The sequence below is a fragment of the Lissotriton vulgaris genome, chromosome 11 (genome assembly GCF_964263255.1).
Source record: "Lissotriton vulgaris chromosome 11, aLisVul1.2, whole genome shotgun sequence".
In the NCBI taxonomy this organism is placed as follows: Eukaryota; Metazoa; Chordata; class Amphibia; order Caudata; family Salamandridae; genus Lissotriton; species Lissotriton vulgaris.
In genome coordinates, this window is record NC_141699.1 from 457,124,015 (window position 1) to 457,137,372 (window position 13,358).

Consider the following 13,358-nt stretch of genomic DNA (forward strand, 5'->3'; position numbering starts at 1 on the left):
ACCTCTGTCAAATGGATCTCCTGCAAAATAATGATTTGTGCCCGGCAATCCCTCAAGTACTGCAATATTCTCTCCCGTCTAGCTCTAACTCGCAGGCCATTCACGTTCCAAGAGAGTATCCTTATGTCATAAACTACTGTCTTGGACAAAGTCAGGAGTTTTTATACTTAATCAAAGGCTGGCTCGAGATTAAAATATTAGTTTGGCAAATTAGGAATTTTATTTGTTTTTTTCCCTTGATTCTCCCCACCCTGTGCCCAACAACAGAAAAACCTCCTCCCCCCCGCCCCCGGAAAACCCTCCCCTGACTTTCCAACATAGGAAACTCTATAGAAACATTTCCCCCAGAGTTACATCAGATATGCATCGAAAAGCACTATAACTGCAAGAGAAAGCAAAGAAAGACAGGTATAAATTAAACCTGAACAGACAGTTGCTCCTACAATCATTTTCTTTTTTTCTTTTTTGTAATTTTTTTTATTTTTGTTAGGATTTATATTCTAGAACTAACATTTTGGTGCGCCACTAGATGATCAAGGAATATGCTCCTTACTGGGACCCTGACTGTAGACCCTCCAAAACCTATCCACTTCTTCAACAAAAAGGAAAGGAGTGCATCTTATTATTAAGCATTACCTTCAACATCGCTGGAAATTTTAACTGCACAGATGCACCAAACTTTCTGAGAGGGTCAATTCTCTTGCCTAACTCCCATTGCCTATTGGAGGTTTTGGTTGAGATATCTGATCTAATTTCGAACTTAACTCCATCTATCTCCATCCCCCTTTTCGACAGGGCACGAGACAGAATCTTCTCCTTAAGGGAGTAAGTCAAGAAGTTTACCAGGATCCTCCTAGGTTTAGCTCTATTCGGGTCAGGCCAATAGGGGTCCCTATATATTCTCTGTATGTCCTTGCTTATCTCCCCCTCCGATTCTTCAATAAGTAGGTCTAATCAGGTGAACAATAAAGGATATTGGGCCATATGTAGGTAAATACTATTTACCGATTCAAAAATACCGAATTTTAGCGATTCAGTAGTTTTGAATTGGTAAATGGTATGTAGGTATTGATTCGGTAATTTTTACCTAATCGTTAAAATTCAGTAAACACTGATTCGGTATTTACCAATTCGGTATTCCCCATTCATTCCTATGGGTCTGGAGGCCCATAGGAAGGAATGAGAATTACTGATTCGGTAAATACCGAATCGGTAATAGGGGGAAGACTTACAAGGGTGGTAGGGTGTCACATTGGCACCCTGTTGCACCCCTGAATAGTGCATGGGTGCACATGTGGTACACATGCATGCCCTAAGGGCATGTATTTCTGCCACATGGCACTTTTGGAAAAGCACAAATTAGCTTTTTCACAGGTTTTCGATATTTACCACCAACTTGTAGTTGGTAAGGTAAGGTAAGCTTATTATGCATAGTTAATTAAAACCAGTGCAAAAACGTTTTACAAAATAGTCTTCAAATGTCATAAAATTAATTTGTTTGTTATAATCATTTTAAAATAAACATACAGTAAAAGTTCCTATGTAATTGTCCAAAGCATTTTCCTGATGCCGAGGCAGCGTGTGCCCTTGCTTCCTGATGACTGCCTACTTGTTGCCTGTGTAGATGAACACCAATGTTGGAAGTGAGGAAATATAAATTTTTGGTCAAGTTATGTTCCCTATCGTGTACCCCACCGTCTCCATGTACCAGCTTAAAGTGCATGTAACTTCCCTCCTGTGCCAGCTATGAAGACGCAAATACATTTGCGTCCAACGTTAACATGTCCTCTTTCAGACCCCCCCTGAATGGGTTGAATAGTCCGTTTCTAAGTATGCCATGCCAACGTCTTTTTGTGGTGCACTTTACACGTTTTTCAGCTCTGGCGAAGTAGGCCCTGAATTCTGCCATCGAGCCTTTTTCCTGCCTTCTGACTCTGAAAGCCTCAGCCCAGGCTGTCTCTGTACCCGTGACCTCTGACTTACTTTCTGCGCGGCCCACCGCGCTTAGCTCAGCCTGCTGCCTGCCAAGACTGAATTCAACCTTCGAATTATCTGTTCCGCTCCTCGAAAATGCATTCCTGCCTACTAGTTTAAGTAAACATCCCCCCAGCTGCAGAGCAAAAGGGCCCGGCCTCACTGTCTCCATGCAAGTAATTCATAGCCTCTGTTACCATGCTCCCATGGAAGGCCCATGCCCCCACGCCTCTCATGCAGACACTTAGGCGCTTATACACGCACTCACAGTCAGTATAGAATAGCTCCTGCCCCAGAGACCTTTTCCGTTTAGATAATATGGTTCCCAAACATCAGATATCAGATATGAAAAAAGTACGAGTTGATCTGACATGCCAGACTTCTGTCTCTTTCCGCCAGTGTAAATGTCAAGTCCCCTGCACCCTCCAGTTTCCACGTCAATCACACGTCATGCAGCTGCGCGCGCATCCAAGCCTCAGATTTCTGCTGACATTACAAGATTTCTGCTTTATGCCACCCACTTGTTACACCTACCTGTGACGTTTCTAGCACACACCTCTATGTTCACGCCTAGTTCACGCCTTCTAATTACGTATCACTACCACGTGGATGCTGTTATCTTGTTTCTCTCAGCTGTTACGCCTACTGTATTGGTTTCTATAATGTAACTTAAGTATATAAGCTATGTATTGTCAATAAAATATTGCTCTATCCCTTCCTGAACCCCTGTGGTTGCAGGAACATGATATCCAGTTCTAGAACCATTCCTTTTTAAGGAATAAAACCCTTAAGAACTCTAACACCACGGACTCTGCCTTTTTCTTTCCGATTGAGTTATTATTGATTAAGTACTTACCTGCATAGAAATTAAGACGGTAAATCAAATATTTACCACAATATTTTGGCGCCCGAATAGGGACCCCTCCCCCACCCCACGCGCCGGTTGGTGCGTTGCAAACTCTGTCCCCTGCCATCAGTTAGACGGAAACTACGCGTACCGGCAGGATTTCCTGTATCTCCCTCTGGCCCACGGAGGTGACGAAGACTGCAATCAGCACCCAGACGAGGCGGTGAGGAGTGCGGAGGATCCCGACCAGAGCCTAGCCGAAAGAAGCAAGGTCCGAGGTGTCAAGAGGCCCACCAGTTTCCGAAGTATCCACGTGTCGAGTCGAGTCGAGTCCGGTCCAGTCCAGTCGAGTTCTCCGAGGCCTTCTGTTTTCCGTGCTTCCCGGTGAGTACCATTGCTGGGACGTATCTAGACGGGTTTGGGTACACAAGTCCGGTCTGCACTGTTTTAGACAGTGTATCTGTACTGTTTAGCAGTATATCAGTTATTTCAAGTTCTTGCACTGTTCTTAGCAGTGTATCTGTGCTGTTTAGCAGTACATCCAGTATAGGGGGGTAGTTATATATGTCTCAAATGTCTTTCATGTGATTAATGTCGTGGTATGAGTGTGACTGTTTTTAATGTGCATTATTGTGTTCTTGTGTAACTAGCTGTATTCAGTATTAAGTAGCAAGGATTGAGCATTCAGTACTAAGTAAACAAGATGCCGTTTTTCAACAAGTTAAAGCAGATAGGAACTAGGAAAGGGATACTAGAGGAAGAAATTCCTATCCCCCCTAGGGACACTCCTGGAAATTTTATGTACCACAAGCATGGCTTAGATGCCATATTGTATCTAGATTTATGGGCCGATTATACTAAGCATCTAGACGAAAGACATAGATGGCCTGTTACCGGAACATGGGATGCCGAGTGCATCATGAAGGTAGAGGAAGCACTATGGAAAAAGAAAGCCAGACAATCTCAGAAAGACGCCATAGAGTTTTGGCGTAAGGAATCACATAAGCGTGCTGAAAAAGCACTCCGTAGAGAAGACAGACTTAAAGAATCAGATAAAGCCCAAGAAAATGAATTAGTTACTGAAGGGATCCGAGTAAAATCAGAACAAATAGACCGCGCACGAAACAACCTCGTAAATGGCATGTATCTGGTGGCCGAGGGCTCGCCTGAGACCACTTCATAAATACCGAAAAATGTGCCGCCACCATTGGTCCCAACTAAAGTAACTCACAGGACCACTAAAGACATATTCCTGAATTCCTATCTAGAGGATGTAGCACCCGCTTACACCAATCTGCCTGTCCGCGTCCCGCCTACTGACGGTGACGGGGGTGGCAATCCGCCTCCAGACCATATTCCGCCAGTACTGCAACCAGGTTTCCCCGTTCGACAGCCCATCGTTCCTCCACCTCCACCACTTCCCGCACCTAAAATTGATATACCGAAACCGCTTCTACCCGACCCTACTAAAAGACAAGTTCAAGTACAGATACAGACTCCACAGAGAGATAATGTCCAAGCTTCCGCCTCAGGAGGTGCGACCGGGGGTTACCGGACCCCGCCACCAACACACAGATTACACCTTAGGGATATGCAGAACCCTTTCACGCTCAAATCACCCCGCCTCGACATACTCAAAGAACCGCTTGCAGTTTGCAGATATGATCCAGTACCCGGCAAAGACGATAGAATGATGATGGCATCACTACGCTTGCGACATGCTGCAGATTACCTACTGTTATTCTCAGGAATGAAAGAGCACCTAGATAGAATATATCATTTTGTTCAGACTGGGAAAGACCCTGACAGTATTAAGGATGCCATGGCGCATCAGAAAGTTGACACTCAAGCATATATACTACGCTTTTTTATAAATTGCCTAATAAGAGAACGAGACAGGCCTGAGACAGAACAGGATGAATTAGATGGACTCAACAAATGGGGTCAAAATATATCAGAAGGAAAACATGATAAAGGGGGTTGCATAGCCAGTATGTACAAGAGAATAAGAAAAGCAGTGATAGAAATACACGAAAAAGAGAAAGAAAAAGCTTCCTCCGAGGAGGAGGAAGAACCTGAAGAACCAGAAAGGACTACAGATACGATAGCGTATGTAGGTAAGGGAACTTACCTTAGGAAAGGCATTCGTCCAGAAAGCAAGAGAGTTTTTCTCTCTGGCATAACCAAACCGAATTCTCCTGAACATCAGTTCCAAGAGACTGATAAAAGGCTTCGAGAACGAATGGGGTACCATGTACTCAATTCTATGGATGAACAAGAACTAGCCCGGTCAGCAGTATTATGGGCTGACAATCCGAACATATACAATGATGACACAGTAGCACAGACATTTCTGAACCTTTCCCCAGACGAGCAGAAATTAGCAGGTGTATACATGATTCAGCACCTCCTCACGTTATACAGAAACCAACACTCTGATCCAGGTCCCTTACACGATACATTAGAAGCACTACTCATGGATAGATGGAGAGGTCTAAGTACCAAGTTAATACAAATAATTCTAGAACAACGACATAGATATAACACTTTCGTAAGCTCTGAATATGTACCCGCTCCGCCCCCAGAAAGAAAAATGTATCATATGGAGCGTCTGCATGGCATTGAAAGTCAGAACCCCTTACGAGAAGTGCATCCAGTTATGGGTGCCGATCATAACTTGAAACGTGTGTATGTACACACGCCTCTGACCAAGTTAGAACTGTTAGAAATGAAGAAACTAGTACCGTGTCATGATAAAGACCCTGCAGGTTTTCACAGAGAACTTAAAGACATGTTACTGATGGGGGATTACACATATGAAGATATCATGAAAATGTTAAAGGTACTGCTGCCCACGGGCATCTACGAGAAACTCAAGGAAAAAGAATGGGAGGTGGGAGAGAAAAAAATTGTATGGGCAGAAATAGAAGACGAGGAGGAAAAACGTATCCCAGAGCTAGGCCTTGGGGAGAAAACTAAAGCATTACCAGGTTTGATAGTACAGGTTCTGCCAAGATTACTGACAACTAGAAAGGAAGATTGGGACGCAATTTCAGCATGTAAACAGAAACCAGATGAAGATACTAGTGACTTCTATTCAAGATTCGAGAAATGTTTTATTATTAATAGTGGTCTTAAACCAAGTAGCGAGTCGTACCCGCATCTTTTTGTATCGAAGTTAGTGGAGAATTCCCTGTTAGCAGTTAAAAACCGCGTATACAAGGTTGAGAGTACATGGCAAGCAAATACGCCATCACAGATGTTACAGATGTTACAATACCATCAGAACAGAATTAGAGAAGAACAGGATCATGAACAGAAACGTATGAAAGACACGAAAATGAAAATGTTAGTGGCCCAATCAGTTCCAGCCGACAGCCAGAGAAAGAGTACGACCCAGACAGGTCACGCCGCAGCTCCCGTTAAAGGGACATGCAACTATTGCAAGCAGCCAGGCCACTACGTACATGAATGTCCAGTTCTGAAACATAACATAGCAACAGGTAAAACTAAAGAAAGACCGCATCCGCCAAGACAAGACCAGGCCCAGCAACAGACTTCACAGAACGTACAGCCCATGCAGAATACGCAGCCTATGCATGCTTCATCTCATACAGCACAGACGGTAGCGGTATCACAGTCACAGCCCATTGCCGCGACTCAGCAAGTTTTACAACAGATGTACCAGTATGCCCAATCTGCTTACCCCGATTACCAGCGATACACATGAAACAGCCTAGAGAGGGAGGTTGGCTTGCCTCTTATTGAAATTCCTGTAGATCAAGAGGGTCCTTATGTACACAGTCAAGTATTGGGAAAAGACAGAAAGTTTTTAATTGACACAGGGGCAAGCCGCACAACAATCAGCCATGACGAAGTCCCAGGGGCACCCCTCTCAGGCTCACAGAATGTTTCCCTTGGTTTTTCAGGACCGCCCATTGTAAATGAGGTGTCAGAACCAGTCCCCCTGGCTGTGGGTCCATTATCACGAGTTACAGACCTGTTACTGACGAAATCATGTCCAGAAAATCTGTTAGGAATAAAGACATTGAAGGCTCTGGGAGCCGTAATATGTTGTTCTCCGGAGGGAGTTAGACTCTTTCTGCGAGATTTCAAGGGTCACTATGTATTACGAGAGTTTGATGTCAGATTGAAAAATGTACCAGATCACTTGTGGGCACAAGGCCCAACTGATGTAGGTTGCATGCATATCACACCATATCGTGTTACACTCAAACCAGGTGTTGTTCTACCCAGAATCAGACAATACAAGTTACCACCCGATGCTGTAGTGGCTTTACTGGAAATCATTGAAGAGCTCATTGCCCAAGGAGTGGTCGTAGAGACCGACTCCAATATCTGTAATTCACCCATCATTCCGATTCTTAAACGTACTGATCCCAATGCACCGCCAGTATATCGGCTGGTGATTGATTTAAGAGAACTGAATAAATGCATTGTTCCACAGTACCCTGTGGTCCCCGACATCTCATCCTTATTGACTGCTATTGATTCTGAAGCAACGTTCTTTACTGTAATTGACCTCAAGAACGCCTTCTTTAGTGTACCGATTGATCCAGAGAGCCAATACCTCTTCGGATTCAGTTTAAATGGACGAAGTTTCAAATTTTCCCGCGCACCTCAAGGATTCACAGAAAGCCCCAGCATCTATAGCCAAGCACTGAAAAGACAACTAGATTGTATTCAAATGCCAGTTAACACCGCTTTACTGCAATACGCCGATGATCTGCTGATCACCGCACGAAGTGAGCCCGAATGTGAACAAGCATCACTGACAGTGTTACATTTTCTGGCCGACAAGGGACACAAAGTGTCTCCTTCGAAGCTACAATTCTGTGTTCAGCAAGTTGTGTACTTGGGTCACTTGCTGTCCAAAATGGGGAGACAGCTCACTCCCGATCGCATTCAGTTAATTGTAAATATGTCACAACCCCAGACACAAAAGGAAGTGCGGGCCTTTATAGGCCTCACCTCGTACTGCAGACAATGGATTCCTCAGTATGCATTTCTAGCCAAACCACTCATTCAGTTAACAACACAGGAGGCAGCGACTTCGACTGTCCTCCCTTGGACTCAGGAACACACACAAGCCTTTGAAGAATTAAAGAAAGCCTTATGCCAAGCACCAGTTTTAGCGACACCATGTTACAGCAAACCTTTTACACTTTTTGTTACAGAACGTGATGGTACAGCATTGTCTGTCCTCACTCAAGACCAAGCAGGTTCACATAAACCTTGCGCTTATTTTTCAAGTACATTGGATTCAGTAGCCCAGGCACTCCCTGCCTGCTTGAAGTCAGTAGCAGCAACAGCTTTAGCAATCAGACAGAGCGACTCAATTGTTTTAGGACATCAGTTAACAGTACAAGTTCCACATTCTGTAGAGGTTCTTTTAAACAGAACCCAGACTCAGCACTTGACTATAGCACGACTGACAGGTTATGAATTAACACTATTCCAGCCACACATAGAAATCAGACGCTGTAGCATTCTGAACCCCGCAACATTGTTACCTACAATTATGACAGATCCAGCCCCGCATGATTGTATAGAGATCATTAATGCAGTAACAAAGCCCCGACGAGACTTAACAGATGTTCCACTGACAAATCCAGACCTGACACTTTACGTGGATGGTTCATGTATGAGAACAAGTACAGGAGAATTAGTGGCCGCGTATGCAGTGACCACTGAAACTGAAGTCAAAGAAACATATCGTATTGACACACTGTCTGCTCAAGCGGCGGAGCTCATTGCTCTGACCCGAGCTTGTATACTAGCCAAGAACAGAAATGTTAACATATACACTGATTCCCGTTATGCGTTCGGAGTCGTACACGACTTCGGAATGTTATGGCAAGAACGAGGTGTCTTGACCTCTCACGGTGCCAAGATCCAACACGGTCCCCTCATTCAAGCACTGTTAGAAGCAATACATCTGCCCTCAGGCATATCCGTCATGAAGTGTAAAGCACATACTAAAGTTACAGATTCTGTTTCCCAGGGTAACGACCTGGCAGATCAGACAGCAAAGCATACAGCATTGACTCACACCCAGACAACTGACGTGACAAAGACAATAGTACCGACACATTGTATGACAGTCAGGGATCCCACACTAGATGTAATCGATATTCAGACACATGCTACTCCAGATGAAATAAAGAAATGGACTGAACTAGGAGGGATCCAGACAGATCAAGGTTGGATGACGAAGGGAAAATCTACATGGTTTCTCCCTGACTCTATGGTTCAAGTCATAATCAATACAGCACATAGTGCAGCACATCTAGGAGAGAAAGCGATGTTAGACAGTTTACAGAATCTCTGGTGCAATAAACACTTACGAGCAGCAGCAAAACAGAAAGTGCGTACTTGCATGATCTGTTGTCAGTTCAATCCAGGTAAAAGCGTCCCTGTAGAGCAAGGTGGATTCCATCCTCCCGATCACCCTTTTGAAGTCCTCCAGATGGATTATATCCAGATGGACCGTTGTCGAGGATTCAAATATGTCCTCGTAATTGTTTGTGCACTTTCCCGTTGGACCGAAGCCTATCCAGTCCCAGATTACACTGCTCCGACCACTGCCAGACAGCTGGTTCGAGAATTCTTCCCACGATACGGCTTGCCTCGTGTCGTGTACTCAGATAACGGACAGCCATTCTCATCTGAATTAATGAAACAAGTTTCCTTGCTGCTAGGATATCAGTGGAAATTCCATTGTATCCGACATACCGAAGCCGCTGGCCTTGTAGAGAGGCATAATCAGACATTAAAGACCCGCCTTGCTAAAATATGTAAAGAGAAAGGGGTCGACTGGATAGTCGCCCTGCCAGTTGCATTGTTCTATATGAGGATGGTCGCCCACTCGAGATCAGGACTATCCCCGTATGAAGTGGTCTTTGGCAGACCACCGAATATGTGGGGGACGCCCATTCCTAAGAAAATTACCGATGTCGATTGTAATATGCTGACAGATTACCTTGCCTCCTTGATGTCTGCACTCCAATCATGTCGTTCACAGGTTGCCGCAGCCTTCCCTGACAACACTGATGTAAAGCCGCATGATGTCCGTCCAGGAGATTTGGTCCTGATAAGGAACTTTGACAGGAAAAGTCCGCCGGAGCCCCGCTGGAAAGAGCCGAAGACCGTCCTTCTTACTACGAGGACAGCAATAAAGGTGGAAGGCAGAAAGGGGTGGATACATACGAGTCATATTAAAAGGTGCAACGAACTGAAACCAGACCCAGACTCGTCCACCCCCTCCAAAGACTGTATTGAGCCTAGTGACTTTAAAGTTCCCGAACGAGAGAAAACTCCCCAAGAGGAGTATAAACTGAAACTCCGATCTAGCAAGTCAGACAGTTTAATTGTTTAAGTCCTCCCCTAGGTGAATCGGTTAAATAGTTTCTGACATGTATCCCCTAGATCGAGATAGAGAGAGAGAGAGACAACTCAAGAAACGTACATATTGCAAATCACTCCGTAGTCACTGTATAGTGACATTATTGATTATGTTTTTTCTAAGTCTTCTGATTATTGTTGCCAGTATACTGCTTCCTATCTACTACCCTATTTTCAAGCGTGAACAATCTGCTTACAATGTTTCTGCTGAACATTCTTTTAGTGAATTACCTCCCCATGAACTTTCTTACAGACTTGCGCTGCGCAACAACACATTCATTAGTATGTTACATCATTCTCATCAGACTAACAATGCTACAAACTGCTGGATATGTGGCCGACTCCCTCCCTACCAGAAATACAAGGGAGTTCTGCCTCTTTTCCCATACCCGTTCACTCACAATGGCTCCTGTGGTGCATGGTTTAGAATAATTAATTCTTTAGATCCTGATATCGCTGTTTTCAAAGGGAGCTGGGTTTGGGGAAACTTGAACTTAGTTCTGCTTAATGTCTGTTACCCTGACAAGAAGGGACTCCCCACTAGAATAGGAACTGATCTAGAAAATGAAGTATATGGATTAGGTAATTACACAATTAACCTTATGATTCTTACTGTCGAATCCGAAGCTGCACCAGTTCTCCCTGCTATGTCAGTATTACCAGTCACTGGTGATTTATGTGTCAGTAAGAAAGGTTCAATACACTTAGGTCATAGTAAATGTACTACTGTGGTCGAATTCAGTGATCAAGGCAAATCTTCCTTTAGAGCTACCCGTCATTCCTACTTTGTTTGTGGTCATACCGCATACATACGTTTACCTCCAGATTGGGATGGTACCTGTTACATTGCATTCCTTCTGCCACCTGTTTTCCTAGCTCCTCCTGATTATCACAGAAATACAAATCTAGTAAAGAATAGACTCCGAAGAGATCTCCCGATTGTCGACTACACAGAAACGGCATGGGAGCAATACACAGATTTTAATAAAGGATTCTTTTTTTTCACAGGCCCCGTCCAAAATAGTAAACTAATACGCAGATTAACTAGAACACTTGAAGCAGTAGTGAATGAAACTGCCTCCGCCTTAGGTAACTTAACAGAGGAGCAGTCTGCTATGCGGATTGTTGTCCTTCAAAATCGTCTTGTTATTGACGTCATATTGGCAGATAGAGGTGGAGCCTGTAAGGTCATCGGGTCAAGTTGCTGTGTTTTCATTCCAGAAAACGCGCCAACCGTATACAAAGCTATTACACGTCTTCATAAAATTGCCAGTTTGATACATCAGAATCCAGGCACCTGGACTTGGTCCGGTTAGTTCTGGACAACGTTAACTGCTTGGGGATGGAAGATCCTATCCTTCCTAGGCGTTGGCCTAGTCATAGTATTCAGTTGTTGCCTGTGCCTACAGTGTGGGCCAGCGATTTGTGGACTGTGTGCCACATCATGCATTGAACATTCCAGTTTCCTCTCAAAACGTGAAAGAAAGAAAGAAGAACAAATGATGTTACAAGAACAGAGTGATCGATTCATGAGGATCGATATATCATGAAGGGTCCGTAGGGAACAAGGAGGGAATGAGGAAATATACATTTTTGGTCAAGTTATGTTCCCTATCGTGTACCCCACCGTCTCCATGTACCAGCTTAAAGTGCATGTAACTTCCCTCCTGTGCCAGCTATGAAGACGCAAATACATTTGCGTCCAATGTTAACATGTCCTCTTTCAGACCCACCCTGAATGGGTTGAATAGTCCGTTTCTAAGTATGCCATGCCAACGTCTTTTTGTGGTGCACTTTACACGTTTTTCAGCTCTGGCGAAGTAGGCCCTGAATTCTGCCATCGAGCCTTTTTCCTGCCTTCTGACTCTGAAAGCCTCAGCCCAGGCTGTCTCTGTACCCGTGACCTCTGACTTACTTTCTGCGCGGCCCACCGCGCTTAGCTCAGCCTGCTGCCTGCCAAGACTGAATTCAACCTTCGAATTATCTGTTCCGCTCCTCGAAAATGCATTCCTGCCTCCTAGTTTAAGTAAACATCCCCCCAGCTGCAGAGCAAAAGGGCCCGGCCTCACTGTCTCCATGCAAGTAATTCATAGCCTCTGTTACCATGCTCCCATGGAAGGCCCATGCCCCCACGCCTCTCATGCAGACACTTAGGCGCTTATACACGCACTCACAGTCAGTATAGAATAGCTCCTGCCCCAGAGACCTTTTCCGTTTAGATAATATGGTTCCCAAACATCAGATATCAGATATGATAAAAGTACGAGTTGATCTGACATGCCAGACTTCTGTCTCTTTCCGCCAGTGTAAATGTCAAGTCCCCTGCACCCTCCAGTTTCCACGTCAATCACACGTCATGCAGCTGCGCGCGCATCCAAGCCTCAGATTTCTGCTGACATTACAAGATTTCTGCTTTATGCCTCCCACTTGTTACACCTACCTGTGACGTTTCTAGCACACACCTCTATGTTCACGCCTAGTTCACGCCTTCTAATTACGTATCACTACCACGTGGATGCTGTTATCTTGTTTCTCTCAGCTGTTACGCCTACTGTATTGGTTTCTATAATGTAACTTAAGTATATAAGCTATGTATTGTCAATAAAATATTGCTCTATCCCTTCCTGAACCCCTGTGGTTGCAGGAACATGATATCCAGTTCTAGAACCATTCCTTTTTAAGGAATAAAACCCTTAAGAACTCTAACACCACAGACTCTGCCTTTTTCTTTCCGATTGAGTTATTATTGATTAAGTACTTACCTGCATAGAAATTAAGACGGTAAATCAAATATTTACCACAGAAGTTTTAGCAGTCTTTTCTCGATCATCGCAAGAAACTTGACGTATCTGAGGTTCAGTTTGGTGTTTGCAGGATCCAAGCAGACAAGCACCGCTTGCCTTCTAGTGCTAGTCCCTATCTGCTTAAACGGGTCCTTTAGGAGCTGTTGGCGGGCTTGCCGAAGCTCTTCGCAGAGGCAAGTCATGTGGAGGATGTCGCCCTTCTCTAGGTTGCAGAGCGGACAGGCTTCGTGGCCGTTATTCCTGAGCCATGGTGGAAGATGCTCTCTGCTGGGCAAAATCCCTAGTCTGTTTCAGGAACCTCAATTTTA